The sequence below is a fragment of the Orcinus orca genome, chromosome 10, assembly GCF_937001465.1.
Source record: "Orcinus orca chromosome 10, mOrcOrc1.1, whole genome shotgun sequence".
NCBI lineage: Eukaryota > Metazoa > Chordata > Mammalia > Artiodactyla > Delphinidae > Orcinus > Orcinus orca.
Window position 1 is genome coordinate 20,849,629 of NC_064568.1, and position 27,060 is coordinate 20,876,688.

At 43.5% G+C, this 27,060-nt stretch overlaps 1 protein-coding gene across 4 annotated transcripts in view; it reads left to right on the plus strand.

The window, feature by feature from the left end:
• The first annotated feature begins 7,897 nt into the window (after positions 1-7,897).
• FRMD4B (FERM domain containing 4B) overlaps positions 7,898-27,060 on the plus strand; it is a 334,728-nt gene continuing 315,565 nt past the window's right edge. For 3 of the 4 annotated variants that reach the window (XM_033424804.2, XM_033424806.2, XM_033424807.2), the window contains exon 1: positions 7,898-8,327. The gene's annotated coding sequence lies outside the window, so the exon portion shown is untranslated. Of the gene's footprint in view, positions 8,328-8,695; positions 8,714-27,060 lie in introns of those variants that run through there. The other variant, XM_049715805.1, reaches the window with a different exon arrangement.

A 27,060-nucleotide genomic window follows, 5' to 3' on the forward strand; every position in this document is an offset into this window, starting at 1 on the left:
CTTCTTATTAAATGAAACACACAGGCTATGGTACCTTTCACATGCTGTGATATCATGTACATAAATTTAAAAACACAGGTAACACAGATAAAATAGTACTACATAATGTTCATAGAAACTTATATCTGAATGGAAATTTGGAAGGATTCATACAAAATTCAGAATGGTAGTTGCTTCTGGGGAGTTAGAGACAGAATAAGACTGGGAAGAGGAGGCAAGGGGAACGTCAACTTTTCTGGAAAGGCTTATTTCTTCTGATTAAAAACAGAGGACAGGGACTTCCCTGGTTGCACAGTGGTTAAGAATCCGCCTGCCAATGCAGGGGACACAGGTTCAATCCCTGGTCTGGGAAGATCCCACATGCCACGGAGCACCTAAGCCCGTGCGCCACAACTACTGAAGCCTGTGCGCCTAGAGCCCGTGCTCCGCAACAAGAGAAGCCACCGCAATGAGAAGCCCGCACACTGCAATGAAGAGTAGCCCCTGCTCGCCGCAACTAGAGAAAACCTGGAAGACCCAACACAGCCTAAAATAAATAATATAAAATAAATTAATTTTTTAAAAAAAGGACAGTGGGCAAAAAAATGGTAGTGTCCAATCCTGATGGGTAGCTGCAGGGATGTTTGTTATATTATATTCTGAACTATTCTGTATTTTTAAAAATTTTCTAAAAGAGGTAAAAACCTCTCAGGTGTATAATGGAGGTTTGCAGTTACTGAAACACTTGGAAAAATTACCCCAGTTCTTCAAATTATACTGGGCTCCTTACAGGTTTACTGTGTATTATGTTTGCTTTGGCAAAACAAGCAAACTCCCCTGAAATGCTTTGCATGCATGGCTTCGTTTATACAGTCACTGATTCACAAGTGTATTTTTCTTTTCCTGCCCACCTAGTTCTTATTCATGGTAGAGAAGTCAACATGGATCCTCTTACATATTTTAGTTTTTCATTACATTTGGACAGGTTTAGTAAAGAGATGAAAGGAGAGAACACATAGGAAAGCAGAGAGGCAGAAAGTTTTCTTAGTACGTGACTGGAAGTAGATTTATACTGGTCTCATAAATGTTAGAACCAATTAGATTATGTGATCATGTGACTGAAAAACCATTTATTGCTAATTATGTGCTCCAAAGGCAGGGAATATCATCATTATAATTTTTTTTAACAATGTACATTTGAAATCACGTAATTAGGAACATCATTTAAATCTTAGCAAGAAAATAGAAGCAGATGTTTGTAATGGAAGAGACCTAGGCTAGAAGCAGCCAAGATTCTACTGCCTGTTCCACTGTTAATAGCCACGTGTTCTTGGGCAAGTCAGCTTCACTCTCTGAGCCTCAGTTTCCTGATCTGCAAAATGAGGGGGTTGGAATGGATCAACAGTCACAAACTGGAGGCCCTTGAGTCACATCAGGCCTGCAGATATGTCTTTGTTTGGCAAAGTGTTTAAAATGGTTTCAAGCTAGTAGTCAACATTTAGTAATTGAGAGATTTTAATAAAAATCCAGAATTCTGGCTTCTCTTGGAAAGCAAATCTGGCAACACAATTTCTCAACAATGGATTTTTACTGAGTAGTGAGGGTGTTTGTCAACAGGGTATACACTTTCCAATTTGCCACAGTCTCCACTATTCCCTATTGTCATACACTTGACCCACTGTACTCATTTATGTTCTTGCCTGGCCCCTCAAAGCTTTGGATTTGTAACCTATGGACCAAAAGTTCTCTAAATTCCTTCATATCTTATCATTTCTGGATGCTAAGGAAAAAAAGGGGGTTGCAGCAAGACAACAGGATCAGCAAACTGACACAGACATAAGGAAAACTTAAATAATGCCACCACCAAACTGCAAGAGCCCTTCTATTCATTTCTGGAGTGGGGAGGAAAACCATGCTGAGCTAATGGAAATTTTATTTCCCTGTTTTATTTATTTTTGAAGGAAATCATGAATCTTTGATGACATAATTCTAGCAGTATGAAAAGGAAGCCTAATTATTAAAGAGTGGACAGTTTATACAAAATTAGCATGTTCAGAATAACGTTTTTAAAATTCCTTTTTAGAATTAATGGAACAACATCAAATTGTATAGCCTAGACTTTTAATCTTGCTTCCAAGTACACTCAGGTACCTCCACATACGAATACAGATGCTTATGTTAAAATATCCAAGTTTTAACCACCAGCAACTTAGAAACACCATACAGGCCAAAACACATGCCAGTTTGCAACCTCTCCAGTGAAAAAGAGCTATTTCCAAAGTCATTACCAAATGATCTACTCTAACAAGATTGGGATTTTTGTGATTAGGTAACATGGCTGCAAAATTGCTAAAGAACACTTGTTTTATTTCCCAAGGACTGTCCTTGCCCTCTGGCAGGAAACATGATATTCTGTGAACAATCTGATTTAAGCTTCCCCTGGACCCCAGTGCTCACACTGTTCACTAAGGAGCTGGACTGCAGGGCTGGCCTCTCTCCAAGGTATTTCAGCCAGTGAAATGCCTAAAAAACATTATTTAAAAGCATTTTCACATATAAAAGGGCTTAGTGATATACACTCAAAAGACAGTTATGCATGCAACATTGTGAGGTTCTTATTCGAGCATATCACTTGTATAATCCGGAAGCGAGGGCAGGTAGAGTTAGCCTAATGACACAAGTTCATATTCACAACTAATAATCAGCAACAGCTTCATACTAGGTTGAACCCTATGAAATTGCTGATACTTGACCTTTAACCACAGCAAGGCAATTTCCTATGATTTAACCTAATATTATCCTGTGTTTAAATATAACCATTTAAGTTTTCTTGTTTTTTAGTCTCAGGGCATCATAATTAGCACATTTAAAACAAAGTGCTTATGTTGATTTACATCATGTGAGGTCTTCAAAGATTGGTGGACAGAGTGACTTCATATGTTTGTGCTACATTTGACTGTAAAAACACAGCAGCCTTAGGTTAGTGAAAGGAGAGGCTTTCATTTCATCTCAGTGTATGTGAAAAGGCCCTGAGGTTAAATGGAAAGATGAGGCATCAATTACAATAAGCACTCCCCACAGAGGTGTGAAGTACAGATCATCCTTTTGTTATTTATGTGTGTGTTAAGTGCCTTCAGGGGCAGAGTGTGTCCAGGACTTACACGGAAATGCATGACACACGGTACCTTTCAAAAAGGGGCAAAGTAACTTGGAATGTATCAGGAGATGGCTGTTATTCTCATTAATGGGGATCTTGGTTGTCTAGTGAGTGCACGGCAATTGTCCTTAAACAACAGACTTCTGTACAAGTATGGTTGTTGATGTGGATAATATTTCTGAGATTTAATTTTTTAAGTCCCTATGGAGAATCCTCAAAAGAGTGCCATTTACCAAAGTCATTACATTAATAATAAAATTATCACAAAAGGCTGGATCTCCTATCGTGGTAGGCAAGACCTCCACTCTCAGTGTCAGAAAGACCTGGGATCAAACCTTAGCTCCTGACTCCTGGGATCTTCAGCAAATCCTTTCACCTCTCTGGGTCTCAGTTCCCTTGTGTGTAGAATGGAGAGAACTGGATACTGACTTCGTAGGGTTACTATCTAAAGGAGACCACATATATAATGTGCTTAACAAACATGAACACGTGTTTTTCTTATTATAAATTAATAAACATTTGCCCACTCACAAGCTTTTAGCCACAAAATATGCAAGCAGTATATATGTTCTTTTCCCAAATCTGGGTTATCAGCAGGAAATCTTTGGAAAGCACAAAGCTGCTGAAGTTAAGAGGACTGAGTACTGTCGGGATAGTGTATTTTTTGTATTGTCGAAAACTTGCCCAATAAGTATATATCTACTTCTGTCACAAACAAATGCATACATACATACATACGTAAGCCTGTTTTAATTTGGAAATAAAATATTTATGAAGCATGTTCTTATTAATTCAGAGGCTGAAATTCATGATACACATACCAAAACACATTCCTTTATACTGCACAGAACAGAGATAAAGGGCTTGAAAGAGGGAGTCCAGGGAATTTCTAGCACCATCTTGCATCAAAAAGCTCAACCTGCAACATTCTATTATGTACAGGGCAATAGGTGAGGCCCTCATTTTCACCTGAAAAGTCTCCATTTCAAGACAGAATTGTTTCCTCTTGTTGCTTATTGCTGTCATTTTGTTCATATGTATTTGTCTCATCTCATCAACTAAATTTTGAGTTTTTGAAAGTCAAGACCCATTTGTTTTATCTCGATTGTTGCAGTATTTCTACATAGTGCCCCATGCAGCATTAAATATTCACTAGTCATTCGAAAAGTTCAGGAGTTGTTAGTTGTTCTTTCTCTGGGTGTGGTTGTTCCAGCCAAGCCCATGATAGAGATTGTAAATGAGCTCTCCACAAATGGATTTAGCCTGCAGATAGGTTTCATTTTGTGTACAGAATATTTTGAAATTTTTAGTTGGTGTCAAGATTTTTTAAACATTGGGAGATTTCATGCCCAAATCCAGATTTCCAGCATTGGTTGAAAAATCAAAACATCTGATCAATTAGATCAACATTCCCACATGGCAGCACTGTGCCAGGAATGACAGCGGCTGCATCCTTTAGAAGGGGAGAATGCATTCTCCAGTTTGCCACAGTCCCCACCATTCCCCATTGCCACACACCTGTCTAGTTCACTGATTTGTTACTTACTGGGACCCTGAGTTTGTCACTTCTGAGAAGTTCTCTGGTTGATTTTTCACACTTAGAGTCTCTGGGGCTTTACTGCTTTGTCCATATTCTGTTCAGGCTTCTGATCATGGTCTCCCATAACTGGAACAATTTCTTTCAGGAAAGCAGTTTGGAAGTGCTGCCTCCTTCATGAAGCCATTTCTGGTTTTCCTCACCCAATGGCACCCTTTGAATTTCTCCTATAAATATCACTTTTCACCTTGCCTACAGGTAAAGGAAGCACTTGTCCAGAGTAAGCACTCAAAACATTGTAGCCTTATTATTACAGCTATTCATGTTTGCATCTTTTCTTCCAGATTGTAAACTCCTTTCTTGCGTGAAGGGTTTTACTCATCTTTAGACCCCAGTGAGTGATCTGTACAAAATTGGTGTTTAATAAATGTGTATTGAATTAAATAGAAATGCACACAGAGAGTTGGATTCATAACAAGAATTTAATAAATTAGGATGCAAAAAAATCTGTGAGCCAGTGAGGTTGGATGGGCAACAAAGGTTGTAGGGGAAGGATAAAGCAGTGTTTCTCATTCAATAAGAATAACAGAAAAGCTTCTTAAAAATACACATTTCTGGTCCATGAGCCTTCTGGAGCTGAGGTCTAGGAGTCTGAGGTTTGGTCAAGCTATGCAGGTAGTTCCCAGGCATACCAGCTTCACAGTAGTTCTCAATTGTGAATTCATTAATTTCACCTTTGGAGCCTAACTCCACTTTCAGAGATTCTAATGTATATAACTGTCTTGAGTATTAAAAACAAAACCAAAACCCTTCCACTCTAATATGTAGCCAAAGTTGATAATTCTTTATTAGGGTAAGAATACATTTAAAAAGTTTTCTTTGTTCTATTGTGTGTCTTTTATTTAGCTGGTTTTGGTATTTTATAAATATTGATTTATCAGAAGATTAAAGTTGGAAAGAAAGTCACCCCCACTTTAACAATATGAGCTAATACTTATTAAACATTTGCCGTGGGTTAGGCACTATTAAAAATGCCTTCTATGTATTAACTAATTCAGTCCTTAAAATAACTTTATAAAGTCGGCATTATTATTATTCCTGTTTTAGGTTGAGTAATTAGAAAAGCTGGGCTTTGAACCCAGAGAGAACAGCCCTGGAGCTCCTATTGTCAAGCCAGAGCCCCTCTGCACCAAGAAAATCCAGTAAACGTCCCACATCTTCCAGAAAATTCTTCAGGACTTCTCTGACCCAGATCAACCTTACTGACATATTTTATATTGCATTTTTCATGTTCTACTCTGTGTCCAGTTTTTTCCCCAAACATATACAGAGCACTTTTTGGACGCTCAGTCTTACCCTCTTCATCTCCCCTGCGGGGCTCTGCTTTGCCCTCCACCCTCTGTGTGGTTCTTCAGTGACTGTTTCACATGTACTGGCTTCCTCTCCGAAGAAATTATGTGCAGTCATGCGGGCCCAGCAAGCATTACTTTCTGCACTGCCCCCTTACCTGGGGTTCGTGGTGAATAGACAGTACTGCATGGTGGTTAGGGTGTCGTCAGACCTGAGTTTAAAGATAGGCATGACCACTTTCTAGTTTCATATTCTTGGGCAGATCAATTAACCTCCCTGAGCCTCAGGTTCCTCCTCTGTAAAATGGGGACCCTTTCACTCAGCTGACAGTGAATGATCTGTTGCGATGTGCCAGGGGCTGAACTAGGTAAACACAGACGCTGGCCTCACCAGGCTTCCAGGCCAACCTCTTTCTCCCAGGAGAACAAAATGAGATGATAGCAAATGAAGCTCTTCCTTAGCTCAGGTCAGAGGGGCATGTAATAGACACTCAATAAATGTTACCTATTCATTCAATATCTTCTATTTAATGAAAAGCAAGCAGTCCATTTGACACCAGAAGAAAAGTTAATTAAACCTCACACTGCACAAATACAATATTATACATCACTCCATCTCGAGGCTTTACTGATTTTGCTGTCTGTTTCATGTCAGTAGCAGTTACTCCAGGACCTGGGAAACCAAGACAGCCCTCTCTCCCCCGCATTCCCATCTTTTTCTGTAGGCTAGTGATCAGTCAGAAGAAGGAGAAAGAGAAGAAGAAGGAGAAGAAGAAAAGGAAGAGGAGGAGAAGGAGGAGAAATGCCAACACCAGGGTTACAGAAACTATAGTCTCTTCCAAATACTGACATTAGATGAATCAACTAAACATTCACCAAAATACAGAGCTGTATAATTGTGTAGTCACAAGATAATTATTTCTCAAAATGGATTTAGTTTAAAAAATGAATTCACTCATACTGTATAGAGTAGTGGGTGTGGTCATGGGACACACATTTAAAGCTGTCTGGGAAATATTTTCTCTCTGCCCTGTCAGTGTACCTCTGGGTCTCTACTTGCCAACCCATTTGGAGATAATAGGAAAACCTCAATGGCTCCTTCACCAACGGTCCTCCCTTTTTCCACCCCTTCTCTCCTTTGCTATAGTACACTCAGCATCAGATCAAGTTGGAAGCTCTGTCCCGTCACTTAGTAGCGATTTTGAGTTAACCCCTCTCTTCCCTTTCTTCATCTGTAAAGAAAGCACAACAAAACACTGCTGAATCACAGAACTGTTCTGCCTGGCATTGGATAGGCTTTCTCTTCTTCCCTCTTCTCTATCTGTCTCTGCCTCTCTCTGTCTTTCTCTGTCTTTGTCTCTCTGTCTCTTTTCTTTCTCTATACCTTCCCTCCCTCCCTTCCTATTTCTTTCTTTCAGGAGCAGAAACGCCAGTTTGCGGGAATCTCAAATTAAGTCATTAGCCAGACCCAGTCCCATCCCTGGCTAGATTCTGTGCTTCCCGCAGCCGCCGGTGTCTCATTCATTCCCTTTATTCTAAGGGCAGTCGAGTGTTGGGATGCTTGAAGCCACGGAGGCGGAATCAAGTCCCTCCCAGCGCTTTTGAGTCGGAGGGAGAGATGATAGGCGCGGGCTGGTGACCCCCTCCATTTCCCCCACTCTTGGGAGCGCCAGCCGCTCCGCGCCCTTTGGCACCAGTACCTTTTCTCTGTAGGGAAGGCAAGCCCAGCCCGCAGCGGCGCGGCGGGGGCCGAGAGCGCCCCCTCCCTTCCTCTCGCTCCCCCTCCCCTTCCTCCCCTCCCGATACAATGACTGGGCCGGAACAGCGCATCAGAGGAGTCTCATTGGCAGCGGCCGCCCCAGCCCCGGGAGAGGCGGCGGGCGGGGGCAGCTGGGGAGAGAGGAGCCCAGAGCTGGGGCTGACAGCGAGAGGAGGCAGGCAGGACGGAAGGACTGCAGGACGCGAGGAAGGCGGCCCGGGGCGCTGCTTTAAGTGTGGATCAAAGCGAGGACGCGCGGCGAGCGACGGCGGGGGCGACGAGCAGCCCCGGGCTGGGGGATGCGGCGGGAGCTGGCTGCCCTGCGAGCCCGGGAGTCGGGCTGCGCGGCTCACGTGCAGAGCAGGAGCTTGGGCAGAGAAGAGGAGGAGAAGGAGGAAGGCAGACGCCGGGGAAGGCTCTGTGCAGAGCGGAGTTGCGGGGCTGGCGCAGAGCCGGGTCCTCAGGTCCCGCGCGGTGAGCAGCCGAGACAATAAAGTAGCGGACGACAGCCCCCCCGAGCGCCGGAGGCTGGAAGCAGCAGAGCAGGTAGGTGGGCGACTGCCCCGGGTGCCCCGAGCGCACAGCTAGGGGCGACCGTGCCACGCGGCCACAGCGGCGCTTGCAGTGCGCCCGGGGCGCAGCGCGCGCGTTTGGAGACCCCCAGTGGAGGTGCGGGTCCCGGGCGCTCCCGCGGGCAGGAAACCCCGCCCCACCGCTCCGCTGCTGCCTGCCGCCTCCGCCGGAGTCCCTTGGGCACTTGGTGCGGCGCTTTGGTCGCTTTGGTGGTTTGGAGACAGGAAGTTTGGCGGTTTCGGGGCGTTGGCGCTGGTGGGGCTTGCAGGCGCGCCGCCAGGGACCATGTGCTTTGGTTGCCGCGCGTTCGTGGGAGGTGAAGAGAAACGCTGATGAATCCCAGGTCGGGCTTCCCAGAGGTACTTTCAAAACGCGGCGAGAGGAGTGGAGGGGGGAAATCCCTTGCGTTTGCAGAGGATACTAAGGGTTTGGTTTGGCTGCCCTTTTCAAATAGGTGTGTCTGATCCTTGCCGCTCCTATGCTGAAGTGGCTGTATGCGTGTGGATCGCTCCCTATCTATTTTCTGGAGTATTTCACTTTTTACTTTCATCTGGTGAGGGAAAAACAAAGATGATATTTTGGGAAATGCCATTCGATTTGGACTAGGGGATGAACTCTTCCTTTGCGTTGAATGACTTGTGTTCCGAACGATACTGCTGAGCAGTGCCTGGTCTTGTTCACAAAAGGGGCGAGAGCTCGTACTAAACCTTCCCCGGGCCTGAGAAAGCTGCAGCAGGAGGAGGTCTCTCGTTCTCCTTTGTGTGGCCGCTTCCTTCCAGATGTGAGAGGGTTGGGCTAGGCGCTCCTGGGTGGGGTAATAATTATCTTGAACATTCCTGCGATCTGCTAGGACTTGTAAACATACCAGAGCCAACTCCTCTGAACTTTGCGAACCGACTTGGTCTACTTGCTGGTACCCAGACGGCTGCGTCTGGAAGGTGGCCCCTTGGTGGGGAAAAAGACCCTGGAGTGCTGACAGCCGCAGTCTTTCCAGAAAGGTGGTTGATCCTTCAAGGTTAGCTAGTTTCTGGATACCCCAGAAACTTGTCAACTCAGTTGGAGGTTGGGTACAAGATTTTAGCGCAGTTCCTGGCTTGCTGTTTCCTGTCCTAAAGAGAATGGGTCTGTGGAGCTTCCATATCAAACGTCTGCAGGGGAAGAGAAGCAGCTTCGCCTTACTTAACCTCACCAAGCTGCTTGCTCTTTGATCTCCCACACACATACTGTTACGAATGGCGCTTAAGAGAGCTTACTATGGGACAGGCACCCCAATAGGCAGTTTTGGGGCATCGTAAATAGTCCACAGAGTGGTAAACTAAGCCCTAGAGCGAGGTTAAGTAACCTGCCATAAGTTACACTGGTGATTTTTGGTTTACATGAGGTCTGTTTCCAGATGCCAGGGTCTTAACTGTAACAGTGCCTCTAAAAAGGCTGTGCCGTGGTGGCATTGATGATGATGAAACAAAAATAATTACAATCACAACAACCATAAATACCTCCTGTGTTTTTCATAAGATTAAATCAGATGATGTTTAAAAGAGTGCCTGAACCAAGGTGAGCACTTAATGTATATTTTGGTCTCTAAATGTCATAAACTAGGTGATGGGTATACTGATGATTCTGTGAGTCTTCCTTCTTTTTTGTATATCTGAAAAATTGGAAATAAAGAGTAAATGTACGTGCACTCGCGCACACCACACACATTCACCTCTACCTTTTGAACAGTGCTTGTTACACTTCCTAAAAGAGGGTCAGAAGAATTCACGCAATTCCCAGAACTTCTTGAACAGAAGAGGTTTATCATTTCCTCATGACATCTGCAGGTATTAATTAAACACTTCATTTGCTTCAATTCAGTAACGCAGGTGGGATGCATTTGAACACTATGGTGATGGAAAATGAAGGAATCTACCTAAAATACCATTATAGTGGGGTCTGATTTTCATGATCACCTGGAGAGTTCTCAGAAGTCACCTCTCCTGGGTGTGCAAGTGATTGTCTTAAACTTCACTTGGTTTTGAAATGAATAATGGTTTTGAATTTCCATTTTCGCCGCGGGAAAGTTAATGGGCTTCTCAAACAGGCAGACAAATGTGTTTGAGCCTGACAGGCTGGAAAAGTGTGGGAGGAGTTAACTTTACAGCCACTCCAGAGTGGAAATGCAGAGTTTTCTCAGGACTGTTTATTTGACTGGCCTCTATTTCCAGCAAGCCTGAGAATCCGAGCTCTCCGTTTGATTCCACAGATTTAATCAAGACTCTGCAGTGCTTCTGAGCAGACAAAAAGGAAGTTTTGGCTAACTGACAATACAAATAAGGTACATGGAAAACAGTTAAAAATACCCTGTCTTGTCCAGCCTGCAGTCATTGTCTGAAATTTCAGGAACTCTTCATAGTTATTTTACACACGTAAGTGAAGGCATCAGGCTTATTATACTGCAAGGGATTTCTCTGTCTCTCTGTCCCTCTCTTCTTCCCTCCCCCACTTACTCCTTCTCTCTCCCTCCCTCCGTCCATCCCTCCCTCTGTCCTTCCCTCTCTCCCTCCCTCTCCCTAAATCTGCCCCAGAGATTTGATCTTATTATGAAGGCACTATTTTTACATATTCAGTGCTTGCTGAGGTTCACTGAAATTATTATCTTTAACCTGTAGATAAATAAATCACGTAACTCAGCTCATCAGCAAAACTTGGGTGTCTATTTCCTTACTTAGCTATCTCTCTTCTCTCTCTTTTTAGACATGGTTTTTGTTTTGTTTTAGAACTCCACTTATCTTTTTTTTTTGTAATTTATTTATATTTAGGTCATTAAGATTTTTTTCTCCTGGTAAAATGTGTGTCCTGTGCGGTCAGAGAGAACTGGTGAGATAGCAATTTTCTATTGCTAGATGCTTAATTTAGGGGCCAAACCTCCTGTTTTCCTCAATAACCTGATTAAAGTTATCGTGTCATTAAAAAAAATCTCATTCTTCCTGGTGAAATCAATTTTTAACCTAATCTCATAAAACAGTGTTTTTCAAAATGAAGGTCATGAAATTTAGTGGGTCGCACCAGTATTTTTTTTAAAGTATTACAGGACAGGAAGTATCAGCATCGTCATATGTTAGTAAAGGTTCTGTAGTTTCATGAAACTTTGGGTCAGTCCTGTATCCGGGGCTGTGTGCAAACTCTGGGTTGCAGGATTAAATGTAATTCATACTGTGAGTTGCTGTCAAAAAGTTTGAAAGTCACTGCCACAGGGTGTGTTTGTATAATAAGTGACAAATACCCAATTTAAAGGGAATTAGGATATATATATATTCCATATATACAGGTTCGATTTTCTAAAAGGTACATAGGTAAGACTGACTTCAAGAGCATCTTGCTTGGGGCTGAACAGTTACTTCAGGATCTGATTCTTTTCATCTTTTTTTTTTTTTTGGCGGTACGCGGGCCTCTCACTGTTGTGGCCTCACCCGTTGCGAAGCACAGGCTCCGGACGCGCAGGCTCAGCGGCCATGGCTCACGGGCCCAGCCGCTCCGCGGCATGTGGGATCTTCCCGGACCGGGGCACGAACCCGTGTCCCCTGTATCGGCAGGCGGACTCTCAACCACCGCGCCACCAGGGAAGCCCTGATTCTTTTCATCTTAAGCTCTGCCTTTCTCTTCCTTCCTTTTGGTTCCTTGTTGGGTGGCAAGATGACTGTAGCAGTTGCCCGTTTACACAATTCCAGGTTCAAGTCTAACAGAAAAAGCATAAACCCTCCTTCCCCAGTTGTTGAGCAAAACGTCTCAACACCAGTTCTGATTAGCCCAATTGGCTTGGCTGGAGGAAACCCCAACGCCCTAGTGGTGGAGTCCTATCCAGGCCATATGGACCATGGATGCTGGAGGCCTGGACCTCCAGATGAATACAGTTGCTGGAAAAGGGGCAAATGGATGCCGGGAAGTTGAATAGAGTTCACCACAATTTTCAAGTGCCTAACTCAGTGTAGGCTGATTTCTGTTCTCTTTGATGCCCCAAATGATGGAGGACGAACTGAATTATATTCAGGCACATAGGTTATCAATATTTCTCATGTGTGTAAGGAAAGCCTTAGCTGTCACTTTTACCACGGTCAATATCAGGACTTGGAGATCACAATGCAGAGCAGGTCAAATTAATGGTGGTTTTTGTACCTTCCAGTGACACTGAGGGAAAAAGGCAGATATATTGATTTAAAACCCACTGTAGACCCTAAGTCTCTTTTTTGCATCCATGTGCTAATCTTGGAAGGCAATCATTTTAATCAATGTGTTGTGCAAATGTGGTGAAAGTAGTTATTTAGAGTAGTGTCTTAGGCAAATTATTTGAAGAGTACACCTCCTTATGGGCCAAGGCGAATTGAGTTCTCTGCTCTGCAGCTCTTCATCTTGGAGATATTTGTCTGTGTCTGTGTTGCTTCGCCCCTGGGGATGTGCTGCTTTTAATTGTGCTCTGTCACTTTAGGTACAGTTATCCAGTGGGAAGGGGACCCTATTGTATGGGGCTGTGAGGATAATGTTTACTCCCAGCAGGGGATCCCCGGAAGTCAGGTGATCATGCTGGCTTGCCCTGGTCAGTCCTGGTTAATGTCTGAACCTCCAGTTTGAACAATAAATTACATGGTCACTTCACCTATAAAGGCTATTTTAGGGGGCCATGATGAGGGGTCTTTTTAATAGATTAAATTATAAAGAACTCCTCTCACCAGACAAGATTAAATGGTAGCTAAGGATGTGTGCTCAAGTGGTAGAAATATTATAAAGGAAAGCAAAAAAGTGAATGCCGAAAAATCATGAGTGTGGTGGGTCTCAACCAGGGGTGATTTTGCCCCTCTGGGCACATTTGTCAGTGTAAAGAGAAATTGTTAGTTGTTGCCCTTGTGGGAGGATGCTAAAGGAATCTAGTGGGTAGAGACCAGGGATGCTGGTAAACATCTTAACCATGCACAGGACGGTCCCCACGACAAAGAATTATCCAGCCCCAAATGTAGATAGTGCTGAGGTTGAGAAACCCCTGGACAGTGGTTACATTTGGAGGGGAGAGAGGGAAAGTGTTTAGGAGTTTCTGGGGCAGCACAGCGATGGATACATGGCTTTTCACTTGGAGATAATTATGGAGCTGTATACTTATATTTTGTTCACCTTTTTATGTATGTTATACTTAAAAAATTTTAAAGTGTTAAAAAAATAAACTTCTTACCATAATTGAAGGGTGAAACTCCTGATGCCTGGTAGCAACTTGTTCCGATATAAAGACTAAGTAAATAATAGTAGAACTAATGATAATAAGAGCTGCTCACCTGTGCTGGGAATTACACTGCCAAGATTATGTAATATTTGTCAAATTGGCAAAGTCTGTGTGTTGACCAGTCTTTTACAGAAGAGAAGGATAGGTTGTGGTTATAAACGTTGGCTCTCATGTCAGGTGACCTGCCCTCAAATCCAACTGCACCGCTTACTAAATGTGTGACTTTCAACAAGTGGCTTAACCTTTTTTGTGCCTCAGTTTTCTCATCTCTAAAATGGGGAGAATAAGATTTCCTACCTCATTGGGTGATTATGAGGATAAGATAAGTGTTTCATGCAGTGCCTGCGACATATTAAATATTCCGTAAATGTTAACTTTTTCCTAGCTTTGTGGAGGCTGGGAAGAAGTAGAAATAGCTATATTTTTTATCGAACACTATGTGTACCACATCTCAGTCTAAGCATTTTTCAGCTATTGTTTTCTTTATTCTTACGAATCCTGTGATCTGGGTGTTAAGGCCATTTGTTGTTATTACTCCCATTTTACAGATGAGGAAAACTGAGACTTAATGAAATTAGCAAGGAATAGAGGCTTAATTGCAACCCCGAGTCATTTTGACCCCAGAGCCTCTGCTCTCATTTTTTGTGTCATATTGTTAGACTTGGAAGGGAGCTTTGAGATCAACTAACCTTCAAAAATGAGCCCCAAAGATGGAATGTGACTTGGCAAGTTATTTAGGGATGGTGTAGGGCGAGAACCGAGGTTTTCTGCCTCCCACGACCATCTGTATTTTGAGGATATATGCATACATCTCACAGAGCAACCACGGTGAGTGGGAGCAGGCATGGACCAGGAATGCTAGATCTGGTGTTGGGGAGATGTCTTCTAATCCAGCTACAAAAAGTCTAGTGCTGTGTTACTGGCGGAGGTGAACCCCTGGTGAATATGAGTTAATTTTAGATGATAGATGGAGAATCATTTTACTTTAGTGATTATTTATTTATTTTAATGTGTACCCCCCTCCCCAATTTTTTTTCCCTCAGACCTTCAAACTTTATTAAATAGTAGATTTCTTTCGGCCTTGCCAAATAACTATTAACAGACAATATTATTGCTTAAGATGAGGCTAGCAAGACACAGTGTCAATGTAAAATCACTTAAAAATATATATTAGGTAAAACATAAGGTGGGTAGTATTGAAAAATGACAAAAGCTACGAAGGGGAAGATGTGAATGACTGAAGTCCAGGAAATAGTGGGCTAGAGCAATGTCTGTCCAACTCTGTGCACAGGAATCAGTTGGGAATCAGATACTGATTCAGTAAATCTGGGGCAGAGCCTGAGATTCTGCATTTCTAACAAGCTCCCAGATGATGCTGATGGTGCTGGTCTATGGACCAGTTTGCCTAGGAAGGGATCAGAGAATCTAGAAGATTCTTGGACATGTGCTGGGTGCCATGGAGGATTCAAAGAAATGTAAGGTACAATGAGATATCACCTCACACCTGTCAGAGTGGCTATCATCAAAAACTCTTCAAATGACAAATGTTGGCAAGGGTGTGGAGAAAAGGGAACGCTCCTACACTGTTGGTGGGAATGTAAATTGGTGCAGCTACTGTGGAAAACAGTACGGAGGTTTCTCAAAAAGCTAAAAATAAAACTACCATATGACCCAGCAATTCTACTCCTGGGTATATATCTGAAAAAACAAAAACACTAATGTGAAAAGATGCATGCATCCCAATGTTCATAGCAGCATTATTTACAATTGCCAAGATATGGAAGTGACCTAAATGTCCATCAATAGATGAATGGAAAAAGATGTGACCACACACACACACACACGCACACACACCACACACACGCACACAGGAATACTACTCAGTCATAAAAAGTGAAATTTTGCTATTTCCAACAACACGGATGGACTTGGAGGGTGTTATGCTAAGTGAAATAAGTCAGACAGAGAAAGACAAACACTGTATAACTTATATGTAGAATCTAAAAAAATAAAACAAACTGGTGAATATAACAAAAAAGAAACAGACTCACAGATATAGAGAACACATTAGTGGTTACCAGTGGGGAGAGAGAAGGATGAAAGGGCAAAACAGGGGAGAGGATTAAGAGGTGCAAACTATTAGGTGTAAAATAAATAAGCTACAAAGATATATTGCGTGACACAGGGAATATAGCCAATATTTTATAGTAACTGTAAATGGAGCATAACTTTTAAAAATTGTTGATCACTATATTGTACACCTGTAACATATTGTACATCAACTATACTACAAAACAAAAAAACAACAACAAAAAAACCCACAAAGAAATGTAAGGGAATCCCATTGTCCAGAAGCTTAAGCTAGTTGGGGAGAGAAGATGTGAATGAACGTGGGTGGTAAACTCCCCCATCCAGAGAAAGTGCAAACTCCCCCATCCAGAGAAAGTGCGACACCAAAAGAGAGGTACAGGGATGGTGATCTGCCCCAGAGTTGCTGCAGTGGGGTAGCAGGAGCGGGTAGGGTTTCACTTTGGCCTGAAAGATTTGTAGCAGCAAGTGGGGAGTTCCCAGACAGGCTTGATGAGCAGGCCATGGAAGACTCCAAAAAATGCCTTCGCCAGCAAAGTGGAGATTTCAGGAACAATCTGATCAGTACACTGAAACGTTCCCTTAGGATAACCTCCCTTTTTAAAGAACAAGCCCCATTGCCCAGTCGTAATAGTCCGCATTTGCTGAGTCCCTATGAGTGCCAGCTACTTGCCAAGTGCTTTCCAGACAGTATGTATTTCATTCCATTTCCACCATGAACCACCGTAGCTCACAGTTTATAGAGGTGAAAACGGAGGCTTGGAAAGGCTGCATCACTATTCAAAATCACACATCTGGTTAGTGATAGACCTGGAATTCAAAGTCAACCGAGTCTGTGCTCTTGGACATCACACTGCAAGTGGCTCTGCTTTGTGTTATCCCCGACAGTCACAGCCTGCGTGAGAGGCTCAGCTCTCGAGAGAGAGCATCGCTCACCGGAGATTCTAATGGCTTATCTTGTTTCAGGTAAGAATATTGCCCTCTAAAACAGATCCTGAACCCTCAGCCAAAGTTGATTATATTCCTTTCTGTCGTGCTGAATAAACTATGACCAGACTGGAGTTTTTAGCATTGTGACCTTCCATGAGAAATAAGTTCAAAACTGCCCCCTCGCCCCCGCCTCGCTCCTGCAAATAAACACTGAATGTTTTGTTGCAATGAGAAGGCGCTTTCCTTTGGAAATCACCAAGTAGCCTAGAGAGACAGTTATTGGAAATAATTATGCCTCTGCCACAGCACAGGGCCCATCACTGCCCTTCCTGATTCAAAAGGTCTTTCTGGAATACCAGCATCCATGTTCCAGCTGGTGCTTATGATAGCCGACAGCGGCGGTAGGGAACCCAACAATGGATGAGGCCTGAGGATTGTTTTCCGGCTTCCCTTGTTGCACCTGACTGAGCCCATCCCATCAATTTAGTCCTCGAAAAAGAGCAGGGGGACCATATGTGACCTGAGTGGGAGGCACGAATCACAGAGCCAGCTCTGGCCCTGGTTCATCCAAGTGTACTACTCCGGCAGGGTTCTGCCGGATGAAGGAGGAGCTGGGGAGGAGAAAGGGGTGCGGTGACCCTGGGTGGAGAGTCAGAAAAGCTGAGTTCTGATCGCAACTCAACAGCAGACTGACCTTAGCCAGTGTTAATTACCTCGCTGGATTTATCAAGTGGGGGTGATCTTTACACTCTGAACCACCAGAAATGCACCCAGACCTTCAAATCGTATTAAAGATTTGCACTTTATTCACAGCTGTTGCACTGTTCTCACTTTAACTTTTTTTAAAAAGGGCTCAGAGAACAACTAGTGATTACTAATGTGCAGAGGATGGGGGAGGGGGCAAGATAGGCATAGGGGATTAAGAGATAAAAAGTGCTATGTATAAAATAAATAAGCTACAAGGATATATTGTACAGCCCAGGGAATATAGCCAATATTTTTTTGGACTGTGTTTTTATTTATTTATTTATTTAAAGAAATGTCTAAAACTTAAAATTGATTGATTGATTGATTGCAGACGGGTCTTCGTTGCTGCGCGTGGGCTTTCTTTAGTTGCGTTGAGCAGGGGCTACTCTTCGCTGCCGTGCGCGGGCTTCTCATTGCGGTGGCTTCTTTTATTAAGGAGCACGGGCTCTAGGCACGTGGGCTCAGTAGTTGTGGCTCCCGGGCTGTAGAGCGCAGGCTCAGTAGTTGTGGTGCACGGGCTTATTTGCTCTGTGGCATGTGGGATCTTCCTGGACCAGGGCCCGAACCCATGTTCCCTGCATTGGCAGGCGGATTCTTAACCACTGGGCCACCAGGGAAGTCCTGTTTTTTATTTTTGGTGACACCCGCACGGCTTGCACGTTCTTAGTTCCCCCACCAGGGATTGAACCTGGGCCTTAGGCAATGAAAGCATGGAGTTCTAACTGCTGGACTGCCAGGGAATTCCCTAGTCAATATTTTATAATAACTTTAAATGGAGTATAATCTATAAAAATATTGAATTACTATGTTGTACACCTGAAACTAATGTAATATTGTAAATTAGCTATAATTTTTAAAAAGTCTCAGATAAATAAATGCGTTTAAAAGAGCTTCTTTATCAGTAGCGTGTTGGTGGAACATTTCAGTAAAACTACTTGCTGTGTAGTAAAAATGAGCCTTGGTGTAACTTGTTCTATCAAGTAACCTTTCGGTATTTAAAGAAATCTCAAAACATTAAGATAGTGTGACTTCTTTGATAAATCAGGAAGGTTAAGGGTATTTGAGGCAATCACAAATGAACTGATTGCATCCATTTAAACATGCAACTTGAAATGCAGGATCCTGATTAGGTAATGAAAACCATGTGCCCTTAGACTGGGAACAGAGAGCCCAGTCCCAGCGGGGCCGTAAGACTCAAATTGAGGACATATCATGGTAATTTGCTCCAACTGTGTTAAATTAATTCAATTTGTATTTTGAAGAGAAAAAAAGAAGCGTGTTATTTTATATACCTCCCTGTGCCCAGTCTAGCTGTACTTTCACTTCCTAAAGAATGGGCTGTCCAGTTTACTAGAGGTCAAAAGTTTGATTCAAACAAATTAAGAGTAAGAAAGCACTTTTGCAATGATTCAGCTGCTTTGAACAGTTCAAGTCTTGAGGGGTTCTTGATGTACTTTCTAGCACTGAGCTTCATTACATTTGGAGAAGCGTACTGGAAAACTATCATCGGTCCTTTTTAGATTTCAGAGAAAAGCTGTGAAAATGATAAAGGGTATTTAAAAATTGACAGTTTGTCAGCAAGTGTTCATGCTATTGGATAGATTCTTTCACTCTATAATAAGAGGGGAAAATGTAACTTTGCCTTCTTTCAGAGTATACAATGCAAACTCCCCCCTCCCTCCTTCCCCCTCCGCCACTTCTCCTACAGTTTCATTTGTATAGTATTGTCAAGGAATAAGAAATTTGTTTCACTAAAGTGATTTCTCCAGGTGACTAAAGCTTACCTCTGCCCACCTACATTATTTTTTTGCTTGAACTGTTTCTGATGGAAACGTGGCACCTGCTTCTTTACTTTTTTGCCTGGAACATCACTTTTCATTCCTTGCCATCATCCTGTTATTCTTTGACAGCTGACTTGTGTGGGGCTGAGAGCCTCTGCATAAATAATATCGTATTTCTATTCTTTTGTAGGTGCCATTATTCCCAATAATAGGGTTCCTCTGAGTAGTCAGCAAATCCCAGGCAGGGTGCTAAGAATGTCATATGCATTATAGTCTTGGCTAATCTGCCAAACACCCCCGCCCCTGAGAAATGGGATTATTCCTTCTATTTTATGGGTGAGAAAATTGAGATTTAAGAAGCTAGTAGTGAGTTGTGGAGTGGCGATTTGAACCTGGATCTCTCAGTGAGAGATGCCTGTTGATAGGTAATACAAGAGTTGCCTCTGTTTCGCTTCTCTGCATATTTCTGTCTCTCTTCCTGCTTTTAAAACCTTCACCCAGGTAAGAGCCCAAGATGAGGTGTGTGCCTCTTTTACAGGGCATTTATTGGTACCTTCTTCCTTGAGTGTGGTTATGAGAATATTTCTGCTGATTGCGAGGTTCCCAGGCATCTTCTGCACAGTTGCAGTTTCGGGAAGTCAAACCTGTGAATTCATTACTATGTGGGCTAAGGCTTTGGGTAGATTGATTATAGGATTTGCTGCATTATGGTTTAGTGACATAACCAAGAAACCTGCAATCAGAGGAATGCCTGGCAAGTCTATAACTCAGGGGTCAGCACACTTTTTCTGTGAAGGGCCAAGTACTAAATATATTAGGCTCTGCAGGCTATATGGTCTGGGTTGCAGCTACCCAAATCTGTCTTTGCAGGGCGAGAATAGCCACAGATAAAACATAAAATGATGCATGAAGCTGTATTCCAATAAAACTTTATTTACAGAAACAAGCTGTGGGCAGGAGTTGGCCCACAGACTTGTCGTTTGCCAACTCCTGTTATAATGGATGAAAGAACCACTCAGGGTATTTTAAAAGCCAAAGTAGGTAGAGAGTTCAGAGGCCATGTAGAGTAGTGACTTCGCCCAGGGACTCTGGAGACAATGCCTGGATTTGTCTCCTGGCTTCACCACTAACTACTGTAACTTAGTGTAACAAATATCTTAACCTCTCAGTTTTCTGTCTTTAAGATTGGGAAAATAATAGTCTTCCCTCTCAGGGTTGCTTTGAGAATTGTTTTTAAGGTACTGAGAGCCATGCGCAGGACAAGAGAAGCACTACATAACTTTTTTGTGAAATTACGAATCGCAATGAATCCAATTTCTAGTGAGCTAAAATATCATAACACGTTGATGGAAAGAACAGAGACTTCCTTTGCTCTGAGTGAAGTGGAGGGCAGTGATAGTTCCTGTCGGGTGGATGGACGTGTGGCGGGAGAGGATGGCTTTGTGAAGCCTTAGTGAGGGCAGCTCAATGGGTCAGACAAGGCTGTGGCCCGGGAGTTACGGGAAGTGGGCGCCACACCACAGACAGTCTTTGACTTACAAGTCACTTCCCTTTAGGGCCTTGGTTTCTGCATGCATGAAATAATGGGGTTCACCTTGATTAGTGGATATAGGCTGGCTGCTCACAGGTTGCATTCTGCCTACAGAGAATTTGATTAGTTCCTAGAGTGTTTTTTAAACATTTGAAATCATCATCAGCAACTATGAATCAGGAGATTCCACAAAAATTCAGGATTCCTGGTTCTTGTTAAAAATTCAGAAGCTCTAACAACACTGGTTGCATTCCTGCCTGACAGCTGTGGACCGGCGCTGGGGCATGGCGGCCCATGGGCTCTATTATGGACTGCCGTAGCAGAGGGTGTACGTGCCCAGTCTGTACCCTGGCCCTGGCCTTGACCTCTCAGTCAAGCCAGCTTGACTTCCCACCACCTCTGCCTGCATTCATTTGTCTGAGGACTTTCTCTGACTGTGGAAGTGATGGTTTGGAAGTGCTGGGGAATTAAGACCCGTCTCTCCAGTGATGAAGTGTTTAGCATCTGGACACTCCAGCTCCCTTGCCCATCTGGTAGGATAACTAAGATGAATATTCTGCACCATTTCCTAGAGTTTCCCCATGGCATTAAACCCTGGTCACTCATGGTGATAGTTGATTTAATAGGACCTTTTAATTAATTAATTTTAAAATTGAAGTAGGGCTGATTTAAGTGTTTCAGGTATATAGCAAAGTGATTCAGTTATAAGTATATATATTCTTTTCCAGATTATCTTTATACATACATATATATATATGTATATATTCTTTTTCAGATTCTTTTCCAATATGGGTTATTACAAGATACTGACTATAGTTCCCTGTGCTATATAGTAGGTCCTTTCTATCTATCTGTTTTATATATAGTAGTGTATATCTGTTAATCCCAAACTCCTAATTTATCCCTCCCTGCCTTTCTTCTTTGGTAACCATTAGTTTGTTTTCTGTGTCCTTTAGTCTATTTCTGCTTTGTAAATAAGTTCATTTGTATCATTTTTTAAGATTCCACAGCTAAGTCATATATTTGTGTTTCTCTGTCTGACTTCACTTAGTGTGATAATCTCTAGGTCCATCCATGTTGCTGCATTATTTCATTCTTTTTTTATGGCTGAGTAATATTCCATGGTAAATATATATACGACATCTAATAGGACACTTTGTTTTGATGACCTTTCCTTTCTTGTTTCATTTCCCCTAGTCTCCCACTGCTGTTCCCAGGGATGAACTCTCAGATAAACCTCAGATAAACACCCCACAGTTGACCCCTTGTCCAGGGTCAGCTTCCAGAGGAAATCAGACTAAGAAAACCATAGTCCCTGCCACTGAGGCCAAATGAGAATTGCCCTTGTTTTTCATCAGGCTTGGGCAGTTTTTCTTGGGTAGAGAAACAGTTGTCCATCCCATGTCCTTCAAAAGAGGGAAGGTAAAGGAGTGAATGGGCTGAGGATTTCTAGAAGAAGGGGAGTTTATTTCCTTGTGTAAGTAAAGAATAGACAGAAAGTTTTTATGCAAGTGATCTTTACTTATTGAAGTCTTGTTACCAAACCAGATTTTTTTGCCCAATTCTCAGCAAGCCAAAACTCTGAGACACCTTGCAGCAAAGAGAGTTTATTCTAAGGCAGCCAAACGGGAAGATAGGAGAACAAATGTCAGATCCGCCTCCGCGAAGGCAGGGGGCTCAGGGTATTTATGGGATGAAGAATAAAGTGGCAGGGCTTCCCTGGTGGCGCAGTGGTTGAGAGTCCGCCTGCCGATGCAGGGCACACGGGTTCGTGCCCAGGTCCGGGAAGATCCCACGTGCCGCGGAGCGGCTGGGCCCGTGAGCCATGGCCGCTGAGCCTGCGCGTCCGGAGCCTCTGCTCCGCAACAGGAGAGGCCGCAACAGTGAGAGGCCCGCGTACCGCAAAAAAAAAAAAAAAGAATAAAGTGACAGGGCAGGGCAGTCTGAGGTGCGGGGAGTGTGGGAGAAGGTGATTGGAAAAACAAAGGGTCACCAAAAGGACACTAGCACATGCCTAATTGGAGGGTATGTGGTCCTAATCCAGTCTTAACTGGCTCAGCTTAAACTAGACACAGGTGACTCCAAGTTCCTGGAAAACAGCCCTGGCAAACATCTTATTGTTTAGGTTACATACTGCTAGGAAGACATGCAAGTCTTTGCTAGCAACAACTATAACGACCTTGATTAGTGAGATGGATTTGACTCATGATTACCCATAGTTTCAGCCTTGCCTCTATGGGTATCTGAATTTGTGATTCCTGCAATAGAGGATCCTTAAAATGGGACTATTTGGTGGGGGTATTTTGTGAGAAGCAATCCACATCTCTAGATTGTGATTGGTGAATTGTTTTAACCTGCCTGAGGAGACTTGTATTTTAAAAGAGGCAATTTGAGAGTCAAATTTGTTTTCTAATTGGGTGACCAACCATCCCAGTTTGCCCAGGGCTGCGAAATTTCGTGGGATCAGGGACTCTTTGTACTAAAACTGGGAAGGTCCTGGGCAAACCGAGATGAGTTGGTCACCCTATTTTAGATGCAGGTCACACACAGGACCTTTCAAAGTCTAACCTCTGAAAGATGATGTCCCTCCAATACATATATATTTCAAAAGAAAATTATATTTTAAAAATGACCCCAAACTTAAATGTATGCTAAAATAAAACAGCTGTGTCTAGATTTCTAACTAAAAATTGGAGTGAGTTTAAGAGCGTGACTTTGGTTTTGCTTTTTGTCTGTACCTCTGCTTGCCGTTTGGACTTGGCTGGCTGTGGGGTCACAGAACACTGTTAGTTAAGGGAATGGATTTGGAAACATTCTGTACCTCTTCCTTTTCACAGCCTCTACTCAGTCAGTCAAGCAGGGGCTCAGCAGGCGTGCTCCCCACATTTGCAGCTCTGGGTTCTCTCTTCGGGGGTGAAAGGGCACCTGGAAAAGTCACCTCACCTGTGTCCAAGGGGAAACCATTTACATGTGCATTTGCTCTGCCCTGGGTTCTCTCTCATCTTTCCTCTCCTGGGTGTTCATCTATTTTTAGTAACATTGTGTGCTTTTTTTTTTTTTTTTTTTTTTTTTTTTTTTGCGGTACGTGGGCCTCTCACTGCTCGTGGCCTCTCCTGTTGTGGAGCACAGGCTCCGGACGCGCAGGCTCAGCGGCCATGGCTCACGGGCCCAGCCGCTCCGCGGCATGTGGGATCTTCCTGGACCAGGGCACGAACCTGTGTCCCCTGCATAGGCAGGCGGACTCTCAACCACTGCGCCACCAGGGAAGCCCCTAGTAACATTGTGTTTTAATCAGAGATGAACTTGTGAAGATCTTTGCACCCAAATTAGACGAGTGTGTCACAGCTGAATGAGAGAGAGGGAGAGTCATGCCCCAGTCTGAGGACATAAACAGCAGAGTGTGAATGCACCAAGATCTGGGAATCTCTGTAAATCAGAATCCAGATGTGTTGTCTGCACCACACAAAGTGAAAGGAAGACCTGGGAATTTGAAGGTTAAAATGATTTTATGTATCAAATGAGGTAACTTTGACGGTGAAGTTGATATGTGAGGGTTAGTGGGAAAGTTCTAAGTAGATCTGGAGGCAGAAACATACGTGTTTGAATCCAGGATCTGCCACCTAACTGCATGATTACCTTGTGAAGGTCAGGAAACCTTACTGAGCCTCCGTTTTCTCACTTATAAAATGGAGATAAGAAGGAAGGAAAGCTTACTTTTGTTGAGTGTTTGCTATATATTAGGGTCATTGTAGGCATTAGAGGAATTGTTTCATTTGAGAGTTTACGGTCCTGCGAGGTTGCCCCGTTTTACAGATGAGGAAATGGAGGCACCAAACAGTCAAATAATTTTCCCAGCATTACTCAGCTGCTCAGGGATGAAGCCAAAATTCACATCTGGTTCAGGCTGTCTCCTGAGCCTCTGCCAGCCTGTTCTCCCCATGGGGATCATAACTTACTCCTCATGCTGGTGGTCTTATTTGGGTTCATCCAGAAGCATATCCTAAGATAGACTGCAAGTAGTTTATTTGGGAAGTGCAGGAAACACCAGTAGAGAAATCAGGAAATGAGATAAGGAGTGGAAGGCCGCCCAAAACAAGTGTGTTAGCAGTTTAACTACCACAGTGGGCCAGTAGTGCGCCATCCCACTGGAGAGACTCAGGAACCAGCATAGTGCATGTGCCTTAGAATGATCCCATCTGAGGGGTGAGGGAGCTGGGGTATTTATACTCCAGCTCCCAAGAGTCATTAATTGAGGGCTCCTTCTGGGAGGTGAAGTATTTATTCCTAGGTGTTTCCCTGGTATCCTGTGCTTGGCAAAGGAGGACTGTGAGTCCAGGAAAGCTCTTGGCAAAGAAATGCAGGTCTGGCAGTTGGAAAAGGCCAGTGTGTCTTGAAATGGTAAAGAGAAGGGGCTGTGGAAGCAGCACATACAGCACCTACTACAGTGGTTATTAGAAATGGAGACAGTATGCACAGTGGCAGGCTTAGGGCCACCATTTATGGAGGGTTTACCATGATTACGTAAATTGACAGTAAAGGGACTTTTGAAGGCTTAGCATGAGTCTTGTGAATCATTGCTTGACCTAGAATTGTTCCCAGGAACCCATATTAAGACCTGCATGGGGTCAGCCTGCGTGTATTAATCATGAACTTCTAATAAATTCCAGGCCTGCCCAGCCCTCCACTTTGGACCCTTTCAGAAGTGGGTCCCTCCACCTGAGGTCCATCGAAACACTTGCCACCTTGGAGTCTGGGTGCAGAGGGAGGAGCCAGACTGGGTGCTTTGGCACGAAGACCAAGAAACCTCCTCTCTGTGTCCAGAACCCAAAGTTTACCCACCCTTTGTGCTCAGGGGAAGGGAGTTCAAAAAAGGATTGTGAGCTAAGAGCAAGGAGGGATAAATGTAGCTGGGCTGACATGATTAGCAAGAACTTTTTTGTTTTTCTAAAGAAGATAACAGCTCGTTTTCCTGCCACATCTTACGGTCACTTTTTCTTCCAGGATATAACTATTGAGTACTATAGCAGTTAGAGTTTCCAGTGTCTCTCTTCCTTTCTCCCCACCCATTATGGAAGTTCCCCATTTTGTGTGGTCTTGGTGGGGCAGTGCCCACCTTTTCATCTGAACCAAAGAAACCAGATTGTTCCTCTCTTCATGTGATGCAGTCATGAAATGTGGCAGAGACTGCTTTTCGTCCCCCAAGCCCATTTCCCTTCCTTTTTTTAAGTAACAACCCCCATCCTTTGGGTTTTCTCTGGGCACATGGCTGCCAAGATAGGGACTACATTTCCCAGCTTCCCTTGTGTCTGGTGTGGCCACGTGACCAAGCTCCGCCTACATGAATGGGAGAGGAAGTGATTTATGCAAGCTTATGAGTTGTTCCCAATGGAAGGAAACACCTTCTTGTTCTTGCCTCCTTCCCTTGAGCTGGAACAAGGAGGCAGTGGTGAGCCCTTGTCAATAATGGGGGTGAGGGCAGTATTCCAGGTGTTGATTTACAACCTTGGGGGGTCCCCAGGTGAAACCCGAAACTGGCCTTTGTACGTGGAGGGCAAGGAGAGACGGAAGAAAGAGGCAGATGACTCCAGACTGGTAGGTGGCAGTTCTAATAGTTTCCATGGTCCTCCTTCTCTTTCTTTATCTTTTAAAAAGAAAAACCCAGGAAGACGCGTCAGATTTTTGTAAATGAAGGTACGACAAGGGTGTGGCCAATTTTGCTTTGTGATCTTGTGCAGGAGATTTTGTGATACTACCTATATATGTTTACACACATGTATATATATCTATATCTATGTATCTGTATATCTATATATCTGTATGTATCCCAAACCGGCAATGGGACATTTTTTATATAGCAAATAAATATTATTTTTTTCCTCCACCCACTCTCTCCCTGCATACGCACATCCCCTCTTTATCATTGCTCCTTTTCCCTTCCAACCATCCTTGCCCCTGGCTACATAGCCTCTGTCCTCCTTTCTGATCTCTGCTGTCCCATCCCTGGAAAAAGGTCTGGAAAGAGAGTCATACTTGGGCTCTGAGGGAGGGTGAGAGGGAGGTCGTTCCCAGCTCTTCAGTGTGTGTAAAACAATAGGTTAAGATAGCGACAGACTTAATTCTTTTTTTTTTTTTTTTTTTAGACTTCATTCTTAAAGTTCACTTGATGGGTCATTGTCAGACTCAAAAAGATTATTATTAGCTCTTTTTTTTTTGGTAAATTTATTTATTTTATTTATTTATTTTTGGCTGTGTTGAGTCTTTGTTGCTGCGCGCGGGCTTCCTCTAGTTGCATCAAGCGGGGGCTGCTCTTTGTCCCAGTGTGTAGGCTTCTCACTGAGGTGGCTTCTCTTGTTGGGGAGCACGGGCTCTAGGCCTGAGGGC